Here is a 7,247-nt window from a genome sequence, read left to right as displayed (position 1 = left end):
CTGCAACACCCCAACCCTGATACAGCTTACCTCAGCAGCAGCAGAGCCCCCCAACACCCACGGTTAGAAACAGTGACAGCCAGCAGGAGACACCACCGACCTCCTCACGAGGCAACAGCACCCGGGCAGCGAGCACCGCGCCCGGCCTGCAGAGCACACGGTGGTGCGTGAGGCGCTGGGCCTGGGCTCGGGCCTGGGCTGCGGGGAGCTCCGAGCCAGGCCTCGGCAAGCTGCAACCACGTCCGAGATGTTTCTCAAAGATAATACAAGCTCCTACGCGGTTTCTTCATTCTTATTCTACAGCTATGTTAAAATATTGAGAAATACTCTTAAAAGGTAATTAAAAGTTCTTAGCAGAAGTTACTGAGTTGTTTCTCCTCATTAGGGAAGCTAGAGCTATTAGAGAGGTTTCTCAAAAGTAATACCAGCTCTCAGTAAAGGTAAACGAGCTTCTTCTCGCTGTCTGCAACACTGGAATAAATAAAAATCAGGACAGATTAAGGTTTATTGTTAAATAACTGTTTATATATATATATATTTTAATATAATCATATGAAAATCTTACAATACAAAAAATAACTAGGCTTCTAAATTAAATGAACTGTTATTGTATATTTTTGCTGTTATATTGCTGGTTATAGCTTAACTATCAAATTATGCACTTGTTTAGAATTGTGGTTTTGTTAGTAGTTATTCAATATGAAGTCAGATGATAAGGTCAGGTACTGGTATTCCCTGCAGCTCAGAAGTTAAAGTTGCTCTGGCAATATCAACTTACCTACTTTGCTTGTTCTGTATGTTTTAGATCTGCTTAATTATTTATATTTTTGAGTGAAGAACAGCAGCTCTTTAGAGTCAGAAATAAGCAAGGGAAAACAGTATGTGGATGATTCTACAGAATCTACATCCATCTACATCCATTCTGTTTGGTTAAGGTCAAGTTTCTTACTCAGATCTGCCTCACACAGTGCTTTTCTACTTGTAATTCAATACTACTTATAGCAAACTACTGTCATAAGGAATAACTGACCCCTCTTAACCATGACTTGCATCTAAAAACCTATCCTAATATTTAAGTCTTCCTTAAGTGGGAAATTGGAAGGATTGTCTGGAGACTTCTTACTGACAGCAACTTACTTATGCAGCAAGCAGTACACCACTGCATGGCTGGGGGCTACTGTCCGACTTCAAAACTTGCATGGTTTGTGGAGCTCATCTCTGGTGTTTTCTAGCTGTTAGAACATGCATCTGCCCTGTGCAGCATCCTGCCTGGAAGAAAAGAGTGGGGAGCAGGGAAGGGTTCAGACCAAACCTTCTATGAAAAGCTTTTCCTTTTCCCATTCCTTTAAAAGGAAATACAGAAGAATCTCATCTTGCTAAACTTGTACACTAAATTGTTACTTCTCAGTGACAATTTAGCATTGTTAAGCATGAGCTGAAGATCCCTCCTTCAGTATCTGTTCAATAAATGCTTCTATTTGGTATAATTGTTACTTCTGTGTAAATTAATTTTCTTCTCACTTACCCTCTTGTAATCAAACTCAGCATCCAGCCATGGCACAGTTGAGGAAATAATCAAGAGCTTTTGCAATTAGAGACTAGTTAGGCCCCTACTACTATAACTTGCATGACACAACTGAAATTTCGCAGCGATTTTGTTTGTCTTAAGTGATATAGGATTGCATAACTTGATAGTACTTCTGTATCTATTGGCAGACTGCCGTGCCTCATTTGCACCTAAAAGAATTGAATGAAAAACCTGTCAATGAGGGACAAAAGCATTAGACTCCAGGGAGCAAAAACTAATGTGTTGTGCGCAAAATAGTAAGTGTATTTTTATTTTGCTTCTCTAAATGTCACTATGGTGGGGAGGAAAGGGATCCAATGAGAAAAACTAAACAGGCTTACGCATCATCCGTAATGTTTCCTCAAAGCTGTTGAAATCTCCACACAGGTCTGGTGAATGACTTCATTCACAAGCCTGGGAAAAAAGAAAAAAAACAAAACAAAACAAAAAAAAACATAAATTGTAGATCCAGCCTGAAAAATCATTGCTATTGAAACATTAATGTAAATGCAACTTGAGTGTTTTTGGCATGACCTATTCTAAGGGGGTGTCTTGGTTTGTAAAGGTATTCCTTAGAAAGGGCTGTCTAGCATGTCTTAAAGGAAAAAAAAAGCTAAAGTTGGGTTTGGTGAATCTTTATTTAGCTGCATTTAATCCGTCTTAAAACAGTTGCCTCAATTAAAGAATGTGTCGTCTTATTCTAATGTATGCTATGATAGCTTAAACTCAGCTTGAAACTATTGGGTATAAGTGCATAACTGCTTATCCCTGATGGGATTGGAGGTTCTGAATCCCTTGTCTTCAGACCACAAATCTACTGGTGTATAACGTAAGTGAGGATTTCAGCTTTTCTGATTTAGTTCTAAGTAATAGTAAAGACATTCATGGGAGTTAACTTTTCATAGTAAGGATATCATATCCTTGAAAAGGAAGTGCCTAGGGCATTGTTTAACCTCGTGTGCAAGTCTGAAGAAAAATACTTTGAAATTCTCACAGGCCCTGAGTGGGGCCTTAGGCATTTGATGTTATTAATGATATATGTTTCTACTTTTAACTTATTCTTTTGGAGAACTACCAGATATCCAGGTCCTCCAATGTGATTTCAGTCTCATATGAGTGAGTAATATGTACTACTCCGTTCTGTATCTCCAACTATAAAAGTGGTTTAGTGTTAACAGTACCATGAGTTATTGCTGGGTTAAGTTCTTCTCTTGATGCTTGTTAAGGCCCCTGAAGAGAGGGTACCAATGGATGATCATGTATTTCAGGAATTTGGAAGTTTGAGCCAGAACACATGTAATGTAAGAACTGAACTTGAAATGTGAAGGACTTAAGGCTTCTGTGTTTATAAACAGTTTTTCCAGCAAGATCATATAGCAAATATTCTTGCCTGAGAACTAAAGCTGCTTTTCTGACAGCCTTGTAAGTTTTATGAAAAGCAAGTGATTGATTGCATTACAGCCTGTATATTTGGTTTCAGAGACTTTCCCAGTTCTTGAAGCCTGTTACTGAAGACTTTCTACATATTAACAGGAGAAATGCCAGCCTGAGAGGATGGGGCAGCATGACTCTGGTGTAGCTTAATGATGACTTTCCATAAGGGATTTGTGGGAGGGGATTTAGGTACAGCATTAAAATCTGGGAAAACTTGCTTTAAGGACCAATGGAAATGCCTGCAGTTGGCATTTATCAGTATTCAAGAGATGGTTACTCGGACTTCTAGAAAAATCACGATAGCTTTGGAGTTGAATGGTATACCTGAGGCATGAAAAATGCAACCTGACGCAGAAGTGACTTTGTGTGAGGGTGCCACTTTTTTTTTGTGGTTTGGGTTTTATTCAGAAATGTTGGCCAACTTAAGTCTTCCAGAGATAATTCTAAATTTGAGTGTAGGAGAGCTAGACTGAGTGCTCTGAAGTTGAATACATTAAAACACTTCGTATATTGTCTTGTTGCAATTTTTGATTAAACATTGGGATAGGACATTTGCATCCAGTATAAATACATGGTGATTTGGCCAGCACCCTTATATTCTAGTACAATTTAGAAAACCTGCAAGAAGCTGACATCTTTAGGAAGGATGAAATTGAAAAATGGAGGTATGGAAGCTTTTGAACTTCAAAGTGTAACACGAAATATTGGTCTTCCGTATGAAAACTACATTTCTCTGGTCTGCTTTTTCATGCCATCTGTCTTGATTGTGGTAATCTTTCTGAAGTTTTTCTAAGAATTACCAAAGGCCAGAATTTTGTGTTTGTCTTAAATGATATTATTCCATTTGTGTCTTTGTCAGAAGGAGATTATGCTTGAGAAGGTGTTCAAGATCTTGATTTTCAACACTGTTAATCAGTCTTTGACAGTTCCAGAGCAAACATTCTGATAGACTGGCTTGTAGTATACTGTATGATGAAATTTGTGCCTTTTTTCTAAGCGTACAAGTGTCTTGATACAGTTATTTTTAGAAGAAGGCCTTTTAAGAAACAAGGAAAAAAGCAGGCTTAAGGAATAAGGTCAACTGAAAAGAGTTCTGAATACCAGGAATGGGATACTGCTTTTTATTAACTATGTAAAATCATTCTTAATGTGTTCTATCCAGCCACTGACAAGGTTTATTCTAAATCTTTGTCTGAAGAAAATGAATGGGAGGCTACCAAAGAACGCTGTAAAATGGAGAACAGACTATTTCTTCAGGGAAGAAAATGTTTTGATTATGATTAAAGATGCTTTTACTGACTGAGTCTTCAAGTAGGTGTAATTTTTAATTACTTCAATTATTTCATCGGGATTTTAAAGCTAGAGCTATTTTAATCATGTATACAATTTAAAAATTAATCATCGAGATGCATTATGAACCTTATAATCATCAGGAATATAGAACTATAGTTTTCCTGTAGTTGTTATATGTAATCATTCTTTTGACATTAAACTTCATCAATTCCATAAGGAAAGGCAGGTAACACATGCTTATCAGTAGAAGAAACCAGTTTGTTTTTCAAGAAATAATATTCTATGCTTTACAGCCTTAAGAATGTACTGATCCCATTCTGATTTCTCTACTGTACTGCTCCAGAAGTTCAGTGTAATGCTTCCTTACCCAAAGAAGTACTTTCTGGCTGTATGCCCTAAAAATATTTCAGTTTATAGTTCACCTTCATGCACGCAAATGCTGTGAAGCTCACAATGAGGAGGCAGTAACTGGTTGTAGATTGGCCCCTCCGAAGTCTGACCCTTGTTGTAGGTCAGATACAATTTTGTACCTTTATTCTGACAAGTGAGGTTTCTGGTGTAGTTCAGCAGCATCATGCTAGCATAATGCTTCTCAAAGACTGTAGCTAAACATAATAAGTAACTGCAGAAGAGTTTAATGAAATGTTGTGTAAGCCAAGCTTAGTTTCAGCTGGCTGGGGGTAGTGGTTGAGCGATGATATAACTAAGTGGCAACGGGAGGGAATGTACTTTCTTTTACCTTTACAGCCAAGCTGAAACAGATGCATTATAGAACAATCTAAACTCCTGAGTCTGTAGTGAGAACTCATTTGTTCTAGCAGACTTTCACAGTACGGGTTGCTTCTCAGAATCTTAATTTGAAATGTTAAGTCTAATATGAAGCTTTAAAAACTGGGATATATAGCAGTTTGTGTTGTTTGGTTTTACGTGGAGTGCTGCGTTCAGCTCTGGGGCTCCCTGCTTAAGACAGACATGGACCTGTTAGAGCAGGTCTGGAGTAGGGCCATGAGGATACCTGTGGCTTCAGAGGGGAAGAAATCTAAAATTATTGGAGATGGTTTTCTAGTCATTAAAAATATCTGAGCGTAGATACGTGTGCTCATGCTTTAAGGAGCAATGCTTCCCTATGGTTTTACAAGCATGCTGTAGCTTCTTGAATTGATCAAATGCAACTTCACTCCTGATTGATTTCACAGCACAAAATCCGCTTCAACAGAAGATAACTTCATTTTTCATTTTTAATAGAGGGCTTTGGTTTTTATTTGTAGAGATGCTTTCAACTGTAGAGAAAAACTTGCTTTAACAAGTACTGATAGAGAGGATCAGTTGGGAATGTGATATCTGGGGTTTCACGGCGGGGAAGGAAGCCATGTTAACCCTTGCCTAAACATAACAGATATGGTAGTGGTTCTGTTAGATGTGCCTTCTATGACCTTAGATTATGTGGTTTTCCACATGTTTCTTACCTGTTAAACTGAGGTAGGACCCTTCACGGGTTTCTCAAATTTCACATTGAGGTTGAACATCAAGAGATGGAGAATCTTGCTGCTGGTATAGGCTAGTGGAGTTCTAATCTGAGAAATCTGTTCATGTAATATAAATGATAAAGGCTTAGGTGGGCTAGTAAGTATGCTTACTAGTGAGTATGCTAGTAAGAATGTAAGAGTACTTGCTAAAGTTTGCAGAGTAGAACTTGGTGTGGCCTTGTAAATGCATTTTTCTGTATTTTAATACTATATAAAATTTATTTCAGTGGGCATATGTGCTACTTAAGTTCCTGAATCTCCTTGCTAGGAAGTGTGCATGCAACAGTAATGCTAGAGGATTATTTATGATTTTTAAGTTAACTGCCAAACAAATCAATTAACTACTGTATTTCTTTCTACTTTGTCACTCATTTATAACAGAAGTCCTCTAATTGTATGTGTTTATAGACTGAAACTTAGTCAATAAATGTTTTTACTGACTTGCAGGAAGTTCAATATTTGGTTAACATTAAAGTGGCTGGCTTATGGGGGAGCTCTGAGAAGTGGCTGAGCCCTATAAAATGGGTAGATAAATGTTAGCGAATTCTGAAGTGCTGACAGAAAAATACTATGAGAGGTTTAGCCTGCTGTGTCTTGACTCTTTAGCTCCTAAAATAAGTCTTATCTCTCCATCAGGCTTAGTCCAAAGGATAGGGATTTTCAATTCAGTATTTTTCTGTCATTAACTCTTTTGGAGGCAGTGAGTTTGTCAGGTGTCACAGTTCATGGTATAGTTTGAGTGTTAGATTCTGAGGATACTGATCTCTGAGTCACTTTGGGAGGCAGTAGCTGCAGGGTGAACTCTCTCAAATAAGGCTGTTCTCTGGAGACAGCATTGATTGAGGATTAAAGCTCAGGGCAAATTATTTAAGGAACTGTTCCACTGGACAGCAGTGGAAAATATTGGATTCCTTACTACAGAGCATAATTCTTAGAGAAAACACAAGAAACCTAACAAGGATTTCTAACGTCATAACACCTTTTGGATTAAATCAACTGTGATGAGTAGCTGGTGAGGACGCAGCGTAGGGAAATACATAGCACATTTGGAAAATTAAATGGATGACAGAATGCAGAAAGGAATCTTGAGCTTGCTGAGCAACTATTGCTGACCTCATTATGTTGAGGTTAAATCACACAGGTGTTCCAGTCGGATGGTTCTGTCTCTTGCTCTTTCAATAGACTGATTCTAAGTCTGAAGAAAGTGGGTTGCCAGCCCCCAATATGAAGAGAACCATGTAAAAGTAGCAAACTGGCTTCATAGAAGCATGCGACCTAGTCTGTGCCAAGATGAATCCTTTAGTATGTGCCTGTGACAGGGTATACAAGAACAGCTAGTGTTACACTTGGCTCAGAAACATGGACTGATAGTAAGTAAGGATTTACAAAGCCTAATTTGAAAAATCATTTAACATAGCTTAAAGATA

General features: G+C 38.1%; 1 long non-coding RNA gene across 8 annotated transcripts in view; it reads left to right on the top strand.

The window, feature by feature from the left end:
- Positions 1–204: 204 nt before the first annotated feature.
- Positions 205–7,247, top strand: part of LOC308200076 — a 60,136-nt gene continuing 53,093 nt past the window's right edge. For all 8 annotated transcript variants that reach the window (XR_013955207.1, XR_013955208.1, XR_013955209.1 and 5 more), the window contains exons 1-2: positions 205–336; positions 1,717–1,824. This is a non-coding gene — a long non-coding RNA (uncharacterized lncRNA). The remainder of the gene's footprint in view (positions 337–1,716; positions 1,825–7,247) is intronic.

Source organism: Anser brachyrhynchus (assembly GCF_964034855.1).
Source record: "Anser brachyrhynchus genome assembly, chromosome: 9".
NCBI classification, from domain to species: Eukaryota; Metazoa; Chordata; class Aves; order Anseriformes; family Anatidae; genus Anser; species Anser brachyrhynchus.
This window is presented reverse-complemented; position numbering and strand designations above follow the sequence as displayed.